Raw genomic sequence first — 22,024 nt, 5'->3', positions numbered from 1 at the left:
TCCTATAGATGTTCCAATAAAGTCAATAACGAACAGACAGCAAGAGGAAAATGCAACCATGGGCAAGTCTCTTTGTTGGTATTTGTTATTAGTTTTTTAATATAAGGTTAATAATTTTGTACAGCTTGTGTTAAGAGTTTTACCTGTGGGCATGAGGCATAAACATACCCACAAATCTAGATATCAATTGAATCAGTGTGGGAGGGTCTTAACGGAATACCTGAACAAATTTTACTCAAATATTTTCCTCCCCAGCAGGATTGATGAAAATTCAAAACTTAATTTATATACTGAATCTAAGTGCAGATATGAATGACTGATTAATGAAATCCTGTATTATTTACTGAGCTATTTATTTAGACATCAGAAGCCTTGCATCCAAAATTAACTGTACCACTATAATCTTAAGATCCCTTGATAAGACAGTAGGAGTCCTGGGACTTACTTCTCTTGCCAAATCTCACACACAACTTCCACTTTCTCCAAATTGATGTTTTTTACATGATGTGGCTCTAATAGCTAACCTTACTTCATATTAAAAACCTGACACGAGGGAAGAATAGCAACTATATTCAAAATGAGTATTCACTGATACATCATCCTCCAGCTAGGCCAGTCATATGAAAACCTGGCAGGTATGGTAAGTAATACAAGCCCTTCTCTGAAACATTTGCAATAGTAAAGTTTTTAGGCAGTCAGAAGGCTTAGGAACCTATCAGAATCCCAGGGAAAGCAAAAGCCATCATTTGATTGACTTCAGTGAGATTTGGATTAAGAGCTGGCAGAGGGAATGGTAGCCGTAAGCAGATACTGGAAAGGTACATGGGATTTCTTCTTTGCCTTGAGTCGCAAACATCTTCATATGGTCATTACCAATTTTGTAGGCTCTCAGACTGGCTGAGTGCCCAGCAATAGGCAAGTCGAGAACTGAAAAGCTGGAGTGTACCCATCTTCCATGCAGATTTCAGAGGTGCTGGAATATTTAAGTTCTCTATTACAAACATGCATTATATTTAGTGGAGAAGCAAGTATGAAATGCAGAGAGTAGTATATGCTATCATTATTTTATAAAACCTGGTGGCTAAAGATTTTCTGTGAGCTAACATGACAGCCTCTCAGTCAGCAGAAGCTGGCTACTTTGTAATTAGTGCCTGCTCCTCTGAAGTGCTGGGCAAGCCCAGATCCCATTGACCCGCATGGAAATTAAGGGCATTAAGCACCCAGTGGAATAGTGCTGCACCACCATGCACATGTCAGGATGGTTCTGCCCCCACGAGTGCCTTGCACACAGCAGGGTGCAGCTTCCAGGGCAAAACACCAAATAGCAACATAAAGCATCGTAATAATGAATAGCTCAATAGACCAATACTTCTTCCAACCCAAATCATTCTATGATTCTATGATTCTGATTCTCCTGTGAGGAGTGCATATTTGCACCATCGGATAAATCAAGAAAGGCCTGTAGGTTGTTGGCACAGTGGTCAGTATACAAGAGCGAATGAGATCAACATCGCTGACATCTCCTCACTTGGGAAGGGAATCCGACATTGGGTCTGTGGCTTTGTCCCTGCTGAGCCCACTGAGCAATGTTAGCCCTTAAAATCTGCCAGCCAGAAGCAGGGAGGCAAAGAGCAGCTGCAGGATGCTGCTCACCAGCCTGTTAGCAGAACAGAGTGCATCTGCGTGCATGCGTTCCTCCTGGGTCTGAAGACAGTGGAGCAATTGTCTCATGCCTAATTGTGCGATACACATGGCTAACAAGTAATGCTCTATTTAAAGAAACAGGCAATCCTTCTTTCCAGAAGCTGTTGTAACACTGACACCAAATATCCAAAGGGAGAAAATTTTTCTTTCTTTCCCTTGCCTTTTCATTTTAAACTAATCAGAAACACTGCTGATTCAGCCATCTATAAAAACACACCTCCAAAAGGAATTTGATTTGTTTTTGTGAAATGACTGCATGGTTTTTGTTATGCATGGCAGGTATGGTTGGAATCCAAGTATGAAAATTGTGTTTTACATTACAGACCCCTGGGTAATGAACTAAATGGCAACAGAAATGTTATCTACCACTGGAAAATGACAGAATATGAAGGTCTTTTCAGAAAATCTAGGTTAAAAAAAAAAAACGTAGGAGAAGAGCAAATAAGCTTTTTCCCATTTTTATCTCTATTATTTAGTGATAGTTGCATCTTTTTTTTTTTTTTAATCAAGGAGAGAAATACCTGCGTTAGAACAGAAGTTAAATTCCAGTCTGTGTCATATACACAGCATTCACAGCCTCTGCTCCTTTGATTGTTCAGCTCCAGCATCCCAGGGCTGCAGCACAAAAAACACGATGTGAAAAAGGGAAAAATATCATTCTGGGACTCATCTTGGCACAGAGTCAGGATGAAAAAAAGGCCTTCTAAACCATGAAATCATACATAGTTAAGCTCTCTGAATCTGTGTTTTTTTTTTCCCCTAGCTCTTTCATAAAAGTTTGGTCTGTTTTTTTTTTTTCTTTCTTACATTCAGAAGTTGTTTATTTAAAGATGATTCAACTTTAGACCCCCAAGGGAACCTTCTTTCATCAGATGAACGATCAGTGCTTCAGGAAACAAATTTCCTGTTTAAAACGTTCAAGCAGGAAGTCATCACCTTCAAAATATCTAACAGCATTAGTGTTAGTGACAAGCCTGGCTGAGTGTACATAAGCATGTGTCCAAATGTGTGTAAGCTTGCAACATTTATTTGTGGTTTTGAGGGTAGCTTTTCCACTAGGTAATTGAATTTCAACAAATACAGCCAAGAGTAGACCAGGCTTATCTCTGATCTGCTGCTGCTGGCTCAGAGCATTATCCTGAAAGGCCACTGACCCCATAACCTCTGGTTCCTGGTGACTGGCATGAAGTACCAGACAGCACTGCTTTCATAATGCTGCTTTCATACCATGCCATTTGGAAAGGCAGGGCCTATCCCAGCTGGGGGATGAGCCAAGCAGTGGTCCATCAGAAAGGATCCCCTCAGGGCAGGTTCTCTCACCCTATTTTCCTGCTGACCCCATAAAATTACTGAGCTGGCCCACAGGTGCCATGATCTCTTCATTGCTCATCTTGTCCTTGCTCATCTTCCAGGCTTCTCCATCATAGGCAGGGACCATGCAAGCTCTATCCTGGGATCTTTTCCTTGTATGCACTGCTCCTTGCAGAAGGGCACCTCCAACCACGGAGCACAAACACAATCTTAAAAAACATTCTTGCAGTAATTAAGCTGTGAGTAGCAGTGTGTGGCTGTTTTCCCTGAGTCCACCTACCAAAGGAAAATTGTCTTTTACCTTCTCTTGCATGCAGGTCAACCGCAAGTAGTAGCAAGAGCACTGTTTCAGTAGTCTATACGTGTGTGTTTGTCCTTCACTTTAGATACTGGCTATGGCAACCTAAGACAGCACTAACCCTTAAAGTGGCTCTTTGCTCTTAATTATTTATATCTTTCAACAGGAAAGCAAAACTTTAGCACTAAGGTTATGCAATAAGTTATTTAATGCAGAATAAACTGTTTTCAGGTTGGTAGATTTTTCTGTCACGCTTGAATATGGGAGCTGTGAAGAGGCAAAGAAGCAATTTAAACAGCACTTTTCTACTTCCACATTAATAAGTGAGTTAGCTCTAGGAACTGAAGAAATGAAGAGCAGGCAAGGGATGAGTGAGAATGAGAGCTGAGACTGCACTGTGCAATATTAGACTTCAGAATAATTATGTAAATAAGAGAATTATCAACTGAATCCTCCACTTTTCTTCTCATTCCCATAATCTCTGCTCTCATACTGTTACCAAGGAGAGGAGAATGAGCCAGGATTTACCATTATGACTCCTTGCCCCTTCCTATCCACCTATTTTGCAGGCAGCTCTGAAATAAAGCTTACATTAAATGTAATATGATGGTGCCAGTTATAAAAATCAAGTACATGTGGATAAAGCTACCTTCACCAACAAGAAGGATTTATTCTTAGCTTTTACTTTCGTGGCAGTTTATGAATTCTCTCTCGATAAAAGCAACAATGTGTTTTACTATTATGACTGGGCAGAGGACTCTTAAAGGAGTATTAGGAATACATCACATGCCTAACACTTATTAACCAGGAAGCTCAAAGAGGTGTTTCTGGTTTGGTTTGGCTTTTCTTTTTTTTAATCCTTTGCCTACAGAAAATGCAAGGAAATAATAAGGACATACAGAAAGGTACAGAACTGTACAAAAATAATCCTAATCAACAGTCAAGTTTAGTACCTTCCTTCAAATATATGTTTTATCTGTGTGAGAAGTGGAATGTCTGTATCCAATTTGAAATATACTTTTCGATACCCTCCATACTATAAGACATACCATAAGAGTGATAACTGTAATTGTATAAAGGCATCTGATTTACACAGATCTTGTTAACATTCAGAGAAACTGGATAAAGTGGTCAACATTGAGCTAATGGCAGCAGCCCAATGAACAGCTAACTGAAGGGAGGAACTGTCCAGATCTGCTCTGTGTTGTTGTGACCTCATCTCAAGCACTGTTTGTGGTTTGGGCACCATAATATAACAAGGGCATGAAGCTATTAGAGAGCATCCAAAGTAGGACCACAAAGATGGTGAAAGGTCTGGAGGACAAGAAGTATGAGATGTGGCTGAGGTCCCTCAGTTTGCTCAGCCTTCATTTTCCTCTTGTGTGAAAAATTATCTTTTCTGTCACTTGGCAGAGGTAAAAGGAAAGGGATAATGTAATGAAAGACAGCACTCTTACCCAAATGTGTTAAGCCTTGACTTGTGTTCCTTGCAGAAGGAAAAACAGGGATGGCTGCGAAGGACCCCAAGGTGCCTCCTCCTGACAAGGCACAAAATGGCGGAACATGCGCCTGTGCTTGAGGCCCTCACGCTGGCTGGAAGAGCTGTAAAGGAAGTTGTCCAAAACATACTTTAATGTAAAATTGAATGTTTCTCAAGTGTGATCGTGAAATGACTGTTTTCATTACATGTACAAAAACTCCCTAGTTTTAGCTGTTTATTTTTCATTTCAATTTTAAATGATGAACTCAAGTTTTTGCATGATTGCCACGATGTCTTCTGCCAGATATACTGATCAGACATGAGTCTGACTTTTAAGGATGTCTTGGTCTTGCATTTTATTATTAGTATTGGTCTTTTATTCTAATTTCTATTCAAATCCAAAGGATAACTATAATGATTGCAGTACATGTTAATAAAGGATTTTTAAAAATGTGTGTTTGACATTAGCTGAAAGGACCCTTTCAATATTACTCCTCATTGTAGACCCAGCATTTTTAGTTTTTGCTCTATGTTTTCAGTTTTCTATGTAAGAGATCAGAGAACTTGGCACTATTTAAAAGTAAATTTTTATTTCTGTTTTCCAAGGCAATAGCTATGCTTTAGTAAATTCTTTTTTTTGTATGATTTACCAATTACAACAAAACATTGTGTGATATCTAATCCGAAACAGGGGAATATTTTTCAAAGAAATATTTAACTTCTCAGAGACTCAAATACTTTCAATTACCAAAGAAGTGGAGTCAGAAAGCTGTAGCAGTATTTAATGGAAATTGAAGAACAGGAGTCTGTTACTTTATTTTTTTAATCCCTGTATTTTTGCCTGGATGTTGTTTCCTGTGAAGCATCCTCATCTGCTCTCTAATTTGAAGTATCAGTTCCACACAGAAGAGGTGGTATAGCACAGGGACCTCCACACAAACAGCATGAGGAATTTGTGGTACCATCTCAGAATCCCTGGTGCATATGCATGTGTGTGTCTAAAACTGTGGGAGGGAAAAAGAAAGGAGAGTAATTCCTTTTAGAAAAATAAAATTAAAATTGGCTCTTTCTTTGGAAAGTATTCTCAGGAAAATATTAATTTTGTCAAGAGGCCAACATTCTGTCAAAATGGTTTGGATCAAACGTCTTTGATTAACCCTAGTGCTAATGAAAATCCAGTTCTGTAATTTGTATAATGCAATACAGAACAGCCTGAGTTCTAGCTTGAGTATGCAATGCTGAGGGGGCATGGTTTCGTTTTCTCAATTCCTAACATGAATTCAGTAAAACAATTGACATGAGAAGGCTGCTACTTATAAATGTTTGCAGATTGAGGCTTTAAGTTCAAAATGGAGCAATTCTGATCTGGAAATCATTTAGAATCACTGAAGCACTATTTTTACAACTGTTTTCTAGAAATGATCAAGTCTCAACATATAGAACTTTTTTTTTTTAATATTCTCTTATGGCCATGCAAAAATGATTACTTGGAGTACGATGATCTGAGAGGAATTTCTCAAAAAATGTGAGTGAGCTGGAATCAGCAATTGGAAATGGAGGACTTGACAGGGAAGCTACACTCTGTAGGCAGATTCGCTGGGACTGTACTTGCTAAGAGCTAAGGCGACTGTTAGCTGGGTCTACAGACTCCCAAGCCAATCTCTGCCAATATCTTTTTCTTTCTCATTTCATCATGAATGAAATGGGGAAGCCAAGGGGAACACAAGAACAAAAGACCATCATGGTCACACATCATTACAGGAGCAGAGTAGAGCAAGAAGCAGTGTGATCTGCTTTGATGGAAGCTGCTGGTTTTATCACTGTCTTTCCTTGAGCTGTTTGCTTTCAAGTATCTCCAGGGAGCTCTGCTCCTCATCAACACCACTCCAGTTCCAGTGGCTGTACTGACCTCTACGGTGCCTAAAAAAAAAGTAATTGCAGCTAATTCATTTTTGTCATCTCTGATCAGCTGGAATAAGATGGCCACTTGTGAATATTATAACAACTCATAACAAGTTTTCTGCTTGTTAGCTCTTCCTATTAAGCCCTATTACATTGCTTTTCATTGAAAGTTGTCTTCTCATCTGTGAAGCAACAAAGCATGTCATTTTCTTCATTAATAATATTGGCTAAGATGTACTACATTTATAGTCATTTTGCTGAATTCGTTCTCATATTTTAAATCCGCACTTCCAGAGCTGGCAGCTGACCTTGCTATTAGGCTCTGCTGATATTTGTTCTTTATGCAATGCTGAGGGAGGAGGAATTAAGGGCAAAGAGAAGAGAAACACAAGGGAATCTGTTTTCTTTGATTCATCACCAAAGCTTGACAAAATAATTTGCAGATAAAAACAGAAATGGAAAAAAGAAAAGAGCCTCAATTTATGTATCTGTGTTAGGAAGGCTTTGCAACTATCTGATCTAGGGGCTATGAGCTTGTGCGAGCCATTATTCACTGCAGGGAGGGGATGGGAGATCATGATATTCAAAATCCTTGAGTCCAGAAGTATTTTACTTCACTCTTACAACACATTATAAGTTATGTCATTAAGGAGTCTTCCTAGTGACTCTGAGAATCTGGACAAATGTCTATGTGATATTAAATCATTGCTTATAGTAAAAATATATATATATTTTCTCCATTAGGAAATCCAAAATTTAGCAGAAGTAAGGTTCCTTATTTGTAAACAAGAAATGCTATTTTAGGATGTCTTGGTGGGTCAAAATCATGTTTAAGCCGCTGCTTGATGTTTAACTTGTAGTCATCAGACACATGCACTGAGCAAGCTCTAACACTGAACAAATTGTTGTTATCTGATTACCTTCATAGCTAATTTGTTTGATAATTTGGAAATCATTAAGATACAGTAGCTGTTTAATCAACAATCACATATAACATGGAATATGATGTTTTCTAATTTTGTTTTAGTGTACTACTCAGATGCAATGCCTCTGATGAATGTGGAGATTAATTATACATCAATTATTGGCTATTTATAACACAGGTCATAAAATGAGTTTTTGTGACCTCATTACCATGCTACATTCAATCTAATTAACCAATACAAAGGCTGTTTCAAAAACCTATTGTAACCTCAAAGTGATATATTCTCTGTATATTTATATCTGACATTTCCTAGATTGTTCCTACTCTAGGAAATTGATGGAGGCAGATTAAGAGCACCTATTAAAAAAAGAAAAATGTACAATTGCACAATTCACATTGTAAGTCTCTGAGCACATTTCTCGGAAAAAGTATAATATTGCCCCCATTTTTTCTTTTAGAAGTATAGAATTTCCTTTATGTATATTTAGATATTTCTAAGTATTTTCTTTCCTCTCTTCTTCTCTCAGGGATATTGATGTGTAAGTGAATGGAATGATACAGTAGCCATTATAGGAAAAAGGCAAAGTTACAGCAGAAGCTTCTGTTTTATAGTATTTATTCATAAAATACTGCAATATTATTTCTTCTTTCTGCTAAACAGAAGCACAGAACAGTGATCTCAACCTCCAGAAGCTGGATTTGGTGGATCTCATTTGAGCTGTTGGAAAGAATTGAATTCTCTTTTCTTCATGGCACACTTTGCCTGTATCTCCCTCTTTCTTGTTCTGCTTTCTGTGTCAAATGTACTGTTTGCACAGAAGAATGATTACTGAGAGCAGGAGACAAAAGGCCTGCAAAGTCTGCTTGAGGAAACATTTTTAACTGTTAGAAAGGAGAGGATTGTTCCTCTTCTGGACTTTCTCTGGAGGGTCGTGGGTCTTTTGTTTGCTTACATTGTGTAACTATATACACATTTCTGTTTTTAAAAATCAGCAATAACATTACAGCATAGCAATAGCATTACGGAAATGATACATTCTGAACAGTACATCAGCTCAGTTTAGTAATATTAAATGTGCTGAAACTTGACTTCACTTCTTTGTATATTGAGGTCACATACAATATATCTGTTACACAAAACTAGTGAGTTCCCCAAAACAAGCTCTCAAGAAAGGAATAGCCTTCTTAGCAAGATTTGGACTCTCATGAGAGTTCACCCGAATAAAAATGTATCTGTACAGGTTAAACTGCGCTGAGCCCCAAGTGGATAACTTCATTTAGAACCCCTTTTTTCCTTCAAAGTTAGATTATCTCACTGAAAAAAAAAAAAGAAAAAAGAAAAAAGAATCAAAGTCATTCTTAGTAAGAGTAATCAGTATTAAATTAGCATTGCTATACCACAAGACTGTGCATCTAACTAAACAGCACATTTAAAATGTACACCTTTAACTGATTCGAAAGAGTTTTCCTGAGCCTAGGAAAATTCTGCGTTTTCTGTGTATTGTTTCTGGAGGCAAACAGGTCAGACCTTGCCATGTGAGCGGGGAAAAGACCACAGCTCCTGAGAGTTGAGCCCTTAATACCCGCATGAAGCTCGGAGATCAGTAACACCATACTGCTTACACAGTTCACTGGCCTTTGCCCAACAAACTCACTCCAGCTTCAGGAGACAGCCTTAGTGCTTGCAGTCTGTGGTGTTGCTCTATACAGAGCCAATAAATTCTTGGAAGCAAAAAAACTGTTTGCCAAAAACTGCAGTTTATTTTCACCCCCAAACTATTCACAGACTTAAGCAGAATGCAGTCAACATTTGTGTCTGGAAGTACTTTTGGCCAAGAGAAGCTTAGGCTGTGATGCAACAAAGAACACAAAAGCAAGACCAGACTTTTACCCAGTGACCCAGTGGGTCATGGCACAACAAAGCAACAGGAGACCAAAACACAACTTCTCCCTGTATATAGAGGAAAAAATATTTTTTTCTTTAAAAAAAAAATACTATCTTAACTGTGAATTATGAAAAATCCTGGGAGAGAATCCTCTTAATTCCCTCTCTTTGAGCCCAAAGCACAAAACTATTGACCGAGACAGGACCCAGAAGGATCATGGCTCCAAATAGGAGTGGTCAGAGGGGGAAGCCTTGCTCACAGTCCTCTGAAATACTGTGTTGGGAACCTTTGACTCTTTGAGACAAACTCAAGTCCAGAACGGTAGAAATCCTGTTGTTTAGGTTTTAGGCATATTAATAGTTATTTGTTAAGGAGCTTGAAATATCCTTCATCTCTGTCTTGCCCTCGCATTTATAGGCAGTATAGGAAAGTTCATGCTTGCCCTTGCTTGCCTCAGGTGACCAAGAGACGTAAAAACCTGGAGCATATCTTTGCTAACAGACATCTATTGATATCAGTAGAGTCTGCAAGCAAATAGCCTGTCTCTTGCCATTACGTAACTCCTATTTTTTATTCTAATTACAACTGATGTCAATTGGTTGTATGCACATGATTTTCTTAAAAAAGGAAAAACCTGCAGCACGTTGACTCTTCTCCCTCCCTTCTTCTGAAGGTGTATATCAACAGGCTGGAGTGTTTAGTTTATACACATTCAAGAAGTAACAGGAGAATTTGGTTAAGCAGGTAGTCTGTTTGGTCTGGTTGCAGCAACAGCATGCACCTCACAGAGAAGCAGTGGTAATGTGATACTGTTGAAGAACAGCTGTTCAAAGGAGTTACTTAAAAAATGCAGACAGCACCCAGTAAGGTAATAACATCATGGCTTGATCTGACTTCAGAAAGGAAGCCTGTGACGGCTGTGATCATACAAATGACACTGGGACCAACATGAACGCAGCTGGGAGTTTCTTCCTTATTTTACTTATTCTTCTTGGCTTTTCTTGAGGGGCTATTTTTTATCATTTTGAAAAGTCAAATTCTTAACAAAGTGCTTGAAAAATAAAATGAAAATCAGAACACAGCTGAAAATCTGGATGGCTAGAGGACTTTTTTTTCATTCCACCTCCTTATCTGTCTGCATTTAGCCATTGCATATTAACATATTAATACATGGAAATGCATATTAATAGTGCTTAGCTTATCTGCCCACAGCAAAAAGCAAATGAATGCAGCATATAAAAGCAATACTAGGTGCAGAATTCAAACCAGTATGCTCAAGAAGGAAATAGCACAGCCTATTCTAAAATCTATTGGTTTTGTCATATGAATGAAAAGAGAATTTATTCCTCCTAGTTTAATGTACAACAAGCCATATAGATATCTTGGAAATAGCCTCTGTCAATTGCATTAAGTAGGTAAGAAAAACTTGTACAAAACTCTAAATTAGTTGGCAATCTCATGTTTGTGATTTTCATTTTTTTAAATAAGGTATTTGGGCTTTACTCTGCTTGATTCATTTATTCTTGTTAGATGACTCCATTTCCCTAGTAAATAAAAATAATCCACCCTTGAAATATTTTTAATGGTTTCCATGAAAAAAAAAATGAAGGAGATAATCTCACATGAAAATAAGCTCCCTAAGTCTTTATCTCAAAGATAAAAGGAACACTCAGGTATGGTGATGTAGTACCATTTCACTGCAGATCAATATACTGATCACAGCAACAGTGGTAATTACAGAGTCTGTCTTCTGGGAGCTAAACATTCTCAGCTCCCACAAAACCAGCAAAAGCCAAAAGCATTTGACGTCTTCCATCAGGAGGCTTTAAAACAGAGAAAAGACAACAAACAACAGAGCACACAGACAAAATCCAGCCTCTGCTTCAGAGCGAGTCATTTGATTTCTCCTCTTTACGTGTAGGTATCTTTGCCAGAGCTAAAGTGCATCATCCTGGACAGTCTCCTTCTCTGAAGGTAATCAATTCAGAGGCCATTTTAAAAATAACCTATCATTCTCCTTATTTTTTTGGAAAGACCGTGAAGAGCTGCATCTTTCTTAAAAGACTGAGGCTTTCATCTTTAGGACGCATTTGGACTTAGACAAAAATCTGAGTGACATTTTCATTTTAGACCTCTATGTTTAAAAACACAAAAATGTTTGCACTAGAAAAAGGCACTGGAGGTCCATGGGGACTGCAATATTGATATTGTTGAATGTTCTGTGTTTCCAAGTTGCTTTTTATTATGCCTCAGAGTATTTGGAGTTATTTGGGTTTTTGTTGTTGTTGTTAAATGCTTTGCATTTAAGAAAGCGAAATCAGACTCATTTTGACTAACTCCATCACAAAAGAGATTCTTCCACAGGGTAGATTTTTCTGCTACATTGAGTGGCCATGAATGGACCTATGACACTTCACCATGGCAACCTGCTTTCTTTTGATCTTCCATGGTTTACATTACTGACTCTTTGAAGCAGGGGCTCTAATATCAAGTTTGTGCTGAGAAGAAGCCATGATCACTTTAGAGCTACAAGAACAAATCTAATGCAGCACTCTTAGCAGCTTGTAACCCCAAATATTTAGTTGAAGCTGCCAAGACTTTCTCCCATAGGAAAAATGTATCTGTTAAACGAAAGCTATTGTAGAGGACTTGTCATGGTTTTTGTCTAGAAGAGGAAGAAGAAATGTAGCAGTAATTATATTTTCAAACATGTTCAGAAACTTAGTTGTTTTTGATGTAGAGACAGGAAATACAGAGACAGGAGGTGTTGTGTGTGGCCAAGTAGCACACACCATAATTCCCAGGTGCCTGCTCCACACCTAAGCACGTAATAAACATCAGCCTCCTGTTTCACCCTCACATTCCTACTTTTTCGTCCCCAGAGGAGGTCCAGCCTCCTCATCTATCCTAAGTATGTGCACTTTAGTAGGCAATATTGATTAACTGCCACACCATGTGCTAATGGATCACAGGTAAATGGTCATTCGAGGTGGTCTAGGGAGATTTATCTAACTTCTCAAAAGACAAGAGAACAGCAAGAGAAGGAATGGTCCCTGAGATTCAAATGTCACAAAGATCCAGGCTGAAAAGAAGTGAAGTAAAGCACCAAGTCCAGAAGCACCTGGAACATCAATAGAAGAAAACACAGATCAAAGCACAGTTCCATTGGATTTGTTTGGTGGCTGGACTAGGTGTTCTTGAAGGTCTTTTCCAGTCTAGATGACTCTAGGATTCTAGGATCCTACAGCCTGCGGCTCCAATTCCTCAATGCTTTCCCCAGATGAGCTTATCGTTAACTGAATGTTACAATTCATGGAGCACTTTGTGATCCAACAGAGATACAATCAGAATTAGAGGAAACGGCAAGTGATTTTCACCAATAGTTAATGGCATTTTTTCAGTCTCCCTTTTGTGATCACTATATTTAAAGAAATACAATGTCTTAAAAAAAAAAAAAAAAAGAAATATATATATATAAATATATAACCTCTTTTCTGTCTTCCAGAAAGAAAATAGAGAGGGACAGCTGGTCTACTGTTACATCTTCCTGGTTGTTTTGTAATGTCTTCTTGTTCTCTTCCCACTTTTTCCCATCAAAACATGGAAGCAAGAGCAAAATCTAACAGATCCAACCAGAGCAGCCCTCAATGTGCACAACTTGCTCCACTCCTGAAAACAGGCACAGAACCATTGGGCCATGAGGATGCCATGGTGCAGTGCTGATGGGCTTCCAGTGATACAACACCACAGTCACGGCTTCTGATGCAGAGCTGCACCTACAGGCTGCAGGGGAAGAGTGATTTGGACCACTATCACTCATATAAGGTTTTCACGAGAGTTTAGACACACTGCTTTCATTTTTTCCTGATGCTAGGAACACAAGACCCTGTGGAAGTTAGTGGGGCTGCATCTCAGAAGCACCTTTGAAAAGCCTGTCATTCAGTCTTTTGAAAGTAGAGCCTGAAAAGCACTTTGCTTCTTTAAGGCAACCAAAGCCTCCTTCCATTTTCATGTATGTTATTAGCAGGGAAATGGTTAGGAACAGTTTTCATGGCATTCATCTATTGAATGGATGTTTTTTCTCTTCCCCATGAGGGTACCAGGCCATTTTGGGTAAAATATATAGTGAAGCTCAATAAACATAGCTCTCTGCTGACTCCACTTCATACAAGCAAGCTGTCAAGAATTAAAGTCCTTAACAGACATTTAATGGCGGATGAAATGAGCTTTCTCCTCATTATCAGAGTGGCTTATTAGAGCAGGTTTCCGTCTATAAGGCTGCTACATTACTCACCTCTCAGGCTAGTGTCTGAAAGCCCTGCTCTGACTGCCAATTTCAGCTTCCCTGATCTGGAACCCTTACAATAAAACTCCTTTCCAAATGATGTTATGTGAGAACCATAGCAGTCATTTTCCTGAAATTTGCGATGTAATTTTCATCCTCACAGAGATAACCACATTCTTCTCTTTGATGTCCTTTTATAGGGAGCCTTTAATGTCTCCCTCCCATTCTGAGTCAAAGGCTAAAAAAAAGTCAACAGTGCTCTTTGCATTTTCCTGCTCTGACATTATGGCATACATACAATACTGAATTTTTAGAATGGGTTTCCCTGACCATTTCTCCTTCACCTGACCTGAATGTAAATAGCACATTTGTGTCTTGCCACTGGCTAGAAGATGAGTTAAGATAATCAGGATCAGACAAAAGGTTCTTATAAAGCTTCCATCTATGTTATTTGGGATCTCAGGGTTGTACCTTTTTGCAAGGAATCATCAAGTTGGTGGCTAACATTCCCTACAGTTTGGCTTCAGCACAAATAAGGAAAACCCTTGGGTAGGAGGGAGGCAATCCGTGACTCAGGTTACTGCCACAGGTCCAGGAAAGGTATGCTTGCATTGCACATTTCCAAAGCTCTGGGCAGCTGAGACTGAGGTGAATGGTTAGAAAAGAGGTGTCTGGGCTGTGAAATCACTGGCACTGTTTCCAGCTCTGTTGCACATTTTCTCTATGTGTGCTCACTGCTGGACCAGGCACCCAACTTTCTGTAGCTTGCATCTCTCCTGGCCAAGTTAGTTTATCAGTTTTTACAAAGCTGCACCTAATCTGTGCCTAAATACTTGCAGGCTTCCTCCTGAACTTGACAGAGGTAAAATATTATGATCTGTGAGAAGTTTGGAAACTGCAGTGAAGAGTGCCATAAAATATCTGTGTAGTAATTCACATAAAATAAGATAGCAAGAGATTAATGCATATGGCTGCGTGAATATAATTGTAAGCTCTTATTTGAGTGTTTAAATATGAGATGTGAAAAGCCATATTTTTGCCAGCATGGAAAATACCTTCTTATGCATGCAGCTTGTGGAAATCTTGGAGATTTTAACTCTGCCTGCAGTAATTGGAATTCTAGCTATGGAGTTCATTAGGTCTGGATTTTGCCTCAGCTTTTGCACTGGGAACAAAGAATTAGATGCTGCTATGTACATAATTTTGGGTATGTAATTGGCCTGGCATTATATATTCAGCAGGAGTTACAGTTACAGTATGGCATGTAGCTATAGCTCCCAGTCAATGAGAGGCACTAAGTAAGTCTTATAAAATGAGCCAACATTTTCTTTTCCTGTTAAATAGAAACTCAAAATTCAACTCTGACAGCTTTGGCAGAGGAATTATTAAATGATGCAAATAGAGTTTTTTTGCTTAAACAAATTACCTAAGGAGAATATTGGAAAATTTCTGTGTCTCAAGTGTCAATTCTGGCAGAGGCACTCAACATCTTTTCTCATTTTAGAAAGATATCCTGGCTTATAAAATTATAGGTAATTGATCTGTCCTAGCATGTTCAAGCTTGAGAGTAACTAAAGAAGGTGTCTAGATGCTGTAATTAACTGTGATAGCTCATCTGTACTCACTTTGCATACTACATGGGCACAAAGAATTTTCTTCTGCAGTGAGACACAAAGTATGTCATGCTCCTTCACCATCCCCTTCTTCCTATACTTAAATTACTGTAAAGAAGAGCTGGAGAGGCTGAAGTAGGCTGGTGCAATATCCAGTCACACTACAGAGAGGCTGAAACTTTTCCTCAAAAAGCCCAGAACTTAAACATTATTCTAAATATCAAGGATTTTTTTTTTTACTCATTTCTGAATTGAAAGCCCCTGGGGACAGTGTTGGGGAAAAGCTCTTGTGAACATTTTTGGAAGGGATTTGTGGGGGAAGGGGGCATCTTCAAGGCCAGGCTGGATGGGGTCCTGAGCAGCCTGACCCAGTAGGTGGGTGGTTGGAACTGGGTGATCCGTAAGGTCCCTTCCAATCCAAACCATTCTGTGATTCTATGATTTTTGCAGAGCTGAGTGGGAAAACTTGCAGGGACTGCTGTGGGAAAGGCCTGGGGGCAGTGAGGGCTGCAGGGCTGCTGTTCTCTGAGCAGAAAGGGAAGACCAGGTGTAGGAAAGGAGGCCGTTGGGGGAAGGAGCTGCAGGTTTGGGTCTGGCAGTCATGCAGTGCAAAGTAGCCATGGTTTATTTACCTTGGAAAGGCTTACAGCATTTCTCCTTACAGAGAAAATTAAACAACGTGAGTGTTAGGTATAGAACTGTGTATGTTAACAATTGCTTCTCAGGAGATCACACAAGTGGCTCTAAATCTTGCCTCAACCCACTCCCTTCTTCCTTCCCCTCACATACACTCCTGTTTGCCTCCACAATCCTTTGCCAGAGACTCTGGAGGGCTGACCAAGAGGGGTACTACTTGTATTAATTTGCGGCATCTGCAGCACCACCACCACGATGGACACATGGATCTACTTCTCCACATCCCCAAGCTGGCCACTGTGGTGGTGGAGCTGCCCCAGTGCTGTAAGGGAGCAGAGCTACTGCTCCTGCCTTGCACATCAAAGGCCACCTGCTCATATCAAAAGGCTGTGGGTCAACATCTGGGTGTCGTCCAGCCACAGTACTCCAGCCACTGACTGCTCCCCCCTTCATTTTGTCTGGGAGTGTTGGGGGTTTGGGCTTTCATCTCAGGGCCTTCTTTTGTCCCTTGGGTGGAGTAGGAGCTGGAGACAGCAGGAGCCTCTCATGGCATTTCTGTCCTTCCCACTTGCATTTCTGTCCTTCCCACTTTGCATTTCTGTGATACAGTGCCGCATGCATAATTCTATTTGGTGTAATACCATTTAACACCGATGCTCCCTTGCTGAATTCCTGATGTAAATCTCCATTTCTTATATGCATGTAAGTTGCACTCCAGTGAAGAGCATCTTTTTGGAATATTGCTCAGCATCTTATCTGAGGCTCTGAAAACAGGTGAAATATCTTGACTGACCCCTCAATCAGCACACATCAAAAGAGCATCCATCATGATTACTGAACTTAATAAATGATCATAAGAGACTGCTAGAGATAACCCACTAAAATTATCTTAATTTCTTCTATGATGCTGCTATTTTATTCCATGTCGTATGAAAGATAATTAAATGAAGGTCAGCTGAAATCAGAACATCTATTCTATGAGTTTGAACTCATTTCCGTACATGTGCTCCACAAACAGGGCTTATAAACATGAAATCAATTTCAATTACACGTGCTGATGCCTGAGAGATAATGAGCTGATTTATAAAGATGGTACATGGTGCAAGAAAACGTTCATTCATTCATGGATTGCGCAGGAACATTAGTGACTCTGGTGCACTCTATAGCTTGCAAATCTGCAACATTTCAGGATGCATAAGCAATAGTACAGTACTGTATTATTAAGAAAATGTAGGCATACTGTTGTTATGCTGTAGCAGAAATGCTACAAAGTCATGGCTTGAACCAGTAATTGAGCATCTGGTGGGAAGGCAGGGCCAACCCAGGGGAGTTCAGGTGCATGCAATGCACCTGAATGACTGGAAGGGGTGGAGCCAGGCTCCACCCCTTCCCAGACCTCATTTAAGGGTTGGCAGGGGAAGCAAGGGGATCTTGCTGGGGATCCCTCCAGTACCTGAGGTCTTCTGAAGGTAAGCAGCTTCTTTCCTTTATATTTGTGGCTTTTGCATGTGAGCAAGCCCTCATTTGCTGTAGCCTGGGACCTTGCTATTCTGCTGTCATTGCTGTGTGTTCCATCACATTACAGATGCTTTATTAGTCAGTGCTCTGCATGCTGTAAATTCAAACAGGCATAACAAGTAATGAATAATCATGAACAAACAATCCACAGTTTAAGAAGGCTTTCTTAGCTGGTGGCTGCTCTCGTTTATGAAAACAGCAGAACTGAAGAAGTTTCAGCTTAGTGAAGTCAGATCAGCTTTGATGTGCATCATATCATCAGTAAAAAGCTGGTTAAACTTGCCTAGAAGTAGATTTCATTTGGAACAAATCAGTATTTTTCTTTACTAATCATTCAGATAACTACTTTTTATACGTACATATTTTTTGAGCGAACAATAGTATTTTTTTAAGTAATCATCTAGCTATGGAAAGCATATTTTCACATTGTGTTAACTGTCATAGCTACACAGTTTTATCATAATAAAGGATCTGCTCTGATATTTCTGAATCCATAATAACCAAACTGACCCTGCAAAAGTAAGTTGAAGTTTAATAATGTGTTTTCTTCTGAACATTCTAGTATTTTTAATCTGGGGAGAAATTAAAGAAAATGTATCTTTTATATATATAAAACACCATCATTGAAGAGAGGAAAAAATAGCAAAAGGAAAGAAGTAAGAAATGGTGTGTAAAAGAAGCAGAATAACACTTTACCCCAGTTTTGTGGAATGCTTTGGGTAATTTTTTATCTTGAGGTAGCAGGTTGTAAAAGCAGTTTCCTTCTCTGCCAGCCTGCCCTGGTAGCTATCCACTGTTGCAGTGAAGGTTCTTTGTTAATGCAGATAGCTCTTGATTGTGGAGCAGATAAAACAGCTGATTGCAATTGAGGCACTGATACTGACCTTACTGGTTACCATCTCATTTTCTGGTGCAGAGAGAGAGAAATCCCTTTGTACTTCCTGGCAGCCTGTAAGGCTGGAGAAGATAAAGGAGAAACAGCAGCAGTTAGTCTCTTGGCAGTGAGGAGTAAGTAGCCAGTGGGCTGCCAGTTTGTTGAATATAAAGCTTGGGAAACACCATCTTGTTAAAAAGAAAAATACTCCAAGGCACACTAACAACAGAAGTAATGTAATTGCTTATCAGGCTGGATAGCTGAGACACCCCTCTGCACCCTAAAATGTTGAGAAAAACACTTCTGATATGTAAGCCAAATGTTCCATTGCCAGTGAATTACCACCAGTCAAGCTGATGAAAGTCTAGGATGGACAGCTGGAAAAAGGAAGCAAGAAGATGAAATGCTTCAAACTTGTTTCTAAATCTTGACAGACTTATCTCACTGAGAAACTGTGTGTCATTTTGTCTGAACACTTCACAATTTGCCTCAGTAATTACACACTGCATTTACTATTTAAATCTTTTATTTTTAAATACAAGAATCCAACAAATAATTGCCTGTTAGTTAGAACAGTTGCTTGTCTGTGAATACTTAATTAGTCCCTTCCCTCAGCAACTGCTACTGACAGAGACGGGATAGAAGGAGGTGTTTCGAAAGCTTGTTCTTACAGATTTTTATAATGGATTTTTTAAAAAGATGATATCATTAATGCCATCACATCCCTGGAGAAAGGACTGAACAGCTCTGCCATTCCTCTCATGCTGACAGCTCTCTTGAATCGATCCTTGTAACTGTAAATCATAATTAAGGAAGATGACAAGAGAACATCATGTCTGAGACTTTCCATTTCAGTGTGAGAGTAATTGCATCCCAGCAGCCCTGGTTTGGAAGCCACGATGGGCTTCTGCCCCTGTCAGCTCACAAAGCCCCCTGCCTCCAGTGATGCTCACTCTGTGTATACCAGCAGCAGATTTGGCTCGCTGCTTTTCATGCAGTGAAAGTCAGGATAAGTTTTCTCCCAGGGGGGGAAGGGTATAGATTAACAGAACTGGGAGAGTTTGCTTCAATCATTTACTTGTGGAAAGATGTGAAGGTGAGGAGACCATGCCAGAATGGAATGAGTGGTGCTGGTACTCTGCTCAGGATGACACTTGCAATCTCTCTCTCCCTCTTTGCTCTGGTTTCATTAGTTTTTCCAAGTCCATCTACATTCAAAACAACCACTTGACTGATCAGCAATAAAGGAGGAGAATGAAGCTGGGAAAGATCATACTAAATCTCATATGACTCACTTTTCTTCCACTAAGGATTTAATGCACGCTTATAGCTCAAGACTGAGCTAACCAAGAAAAATTGAACACTGTTCTCATGGGTTTAACATAGACTTCAGGAGAATCTAGTCACTCCCCACTGCTGCCATCAGTGACAGGTTTCTGATGCAGACCAGGAGTGTGGCTCAGGAGACACCCGTGCTGCTCTCTGGATGCCTAATTACTGCTGACCATGGTGTATTCCACCTGGATTTACCCAGCAGACTGGGTGCTATTGATTCTGCATGGTAACATGAGATTCAGAATGGGCTTCATAATAGTTGGACAGGCTGCCTGCTTTGAAAAGTGTACTGTGTTGCACCCCAGTGAGTGAACTTTAAGATAGTTCAGGATGTTGACACAAACTGAAGTCATACCACCAGACTACAAAATAGACTTGCCCTTCAAAAGTCCTAGAAACTGCTGATTAGGTGTGAGGAAAGGAAAACAAGAAAAAGCTGAAAATTAGCTTTTTAACTTTCAGGGTATGGCAGTGAAGTATCATCATGCCAGCAATTTAATATAATTTCTGTGCTGGAATTATATATATTTCAGCCATGTGTCCTTGCTCCAGTCAAGCAATATGATACAATATGTCATGTCCAGCACTCTTAAATTGCTGTTATTTTGCCTACTTCCCTACCATATTGCTTCATCAAGAAGGAAATCCAATGGGCTCTTGCTTGAGTTGACTCAGGGAGGATTGTATTGCTGGATTTTCTAGTCAAAATACAGTTTGTAGGCGATCCTTTCACTTATGACTCTAAATCTGGCACTTTGAGTCTTTCCTTGAATCACAGGACACAGTGAGATCCCAGAGGAGTGTGATCCCAGAGGCTTTTCCCTCAATTTTCCTCAGATGAGTCTAAAGATTAAAACAGAGAAACGTTCCCCTCTTATTAGCAGTCCCTGATCTGCTCTTGCTGAAATGGAATAAGCTCTTGGCATCTCCAGTACCCTTTTGTCTTACTGAGGGCAATGAGTTTGGAGACTTGTTCAACACTGATGTGTTCCCTGGCCCTTCTCTGCTTCTTGGTCTGAAGGGAGGAAGATCACAGGCAGTTGGAGTCTGCCAGGTCTACCCAGCAGTCTCATGGGTTCTTGTGCTGTCAGGAGCTGGGCCAGATGCCTAAACCCAGCCCAGGGCTCTCCTGCTCCAGATGTCCCAGGAACAGCTTCAACCCAGTGTTTCTGTTTAAAAGGCATTTGAAATGAGCCCGCTATTGCCAAGATAAAACTAGTTAGAGGATTTTTTTTCCACTGACACCCACATAAAATCTTTTCATTTGCAGTGTTTTAATGGTGCTCTGTGTTTTTTTTTCTTTCACTGAATATGGAACCAATCTGCGCCCAGTGCTTGCTTATGTGTTACTGGGTTGGATCATCATGAGCCACTGAGATGTTTGCTTTTAGCAAAGGCAGAGGATTCCTATTCCATCAGAAAACCCATTTTTTCCCCTTCTTTTGTTTCCTCTTAAAATCCTGTCAGGGTAGATCAGTGATCTTTAAGCAAGCTGCAAATTCATTGAATCAACACTATTTGTGCCCAATTTTTCTTCCTTAAGCTCCGTGGCTAACTAAAGCAGCCACAGCAGAAAAACTGGAATAGGGCAAGAAAGCAGAATGCTGAGGTTTTATTACCAAAACTGAGCTGCTGCTGTGACTCCTGATGATCTTTGAAATTTACTGAATTGTGACTAACACTAAAGTTGATGCCAGAGTGAGCAGATTTTTTTGCAAATATTCTTTTACTTGTACTGAGGAATTTTTTTGTAGGTTTTGTCCTGCAGCCTAACAGCAACTGGCTACGAGAGTAGTGAGGTCTGTTTTGAAGACCAAACATCATCACTGAGCAATTTGTATGTGATCCTGAATGCCATTTTACTGTTTTGACATACCAAATTGCTCTAATGCTCTTATTTCCAAAAGTGGTGCTGTGTTGATTCAGATAGTTTTTGTGTGATAATTCTTTGTTAAAATTATTTCTGCAGATTCACTCTATAAATAGCATGGCCTTGTTCCATCCTAATACTTTTTCCATGCAACCATCTTTATAAGCAGCTTGGAGAGGTTCTCCTGATAGCTACCAATAAAAACAATCATCTGTTGCAATTTTGACTGTGCAAGTAATGTCTAACTGCTCCATCTGTATAAAAGATGTTGTCCAGATCTCTTGACAATGTATAGCACTTACTCTGATTGTAATGGCAACATGTAAGGATAAAAATAATAATAAAAAAATCACTTATGATATAAAACAACACAAGAGTTTGTCTTTT

General features: G+C 39.6%; 2 long non-coding RNA genes across 2 annotated transcripts in view; both read left to right on the top strand.

The window, feature by feature from the left end:
* Nucleotides 1-22,024, top strand: part of LOC110398896 — a 75,289-nt gene that overhangs the window by 11,149 nt on the left and 42,116 nt on the right. The window lies entirely within an intron of this gene.
* Nucleotides 17,466-21,673, top strand: LOC110398898. Its single transcript, XR_002438730.1, has 3 exons — nucleotides 17,466-17,509; nucleotides 18,475-18,566; nucleotides 18,684-21,673. It is a non-coding gene; the product is annotated as an uncharacterized LOC110398898 (long non-coding RNA).

Source organism: Numida meleagris, chromosome 4 (genome assembly GCF_002078875.1).
Source record: "Numida meleagris isolate 19003 breed g44 Domestic line chromosome 4, NumMel1.0, whole genome shotgun sequence".
NCBI classification, from domain to species: Eukaryota; Metazoa; Chordata; class Aves; order Galliformes; family Numididae; genus Numida; species Numida meleagris.
This window is presented reverse-complemented; position numbering and strand designations above follow the sequence as displayed.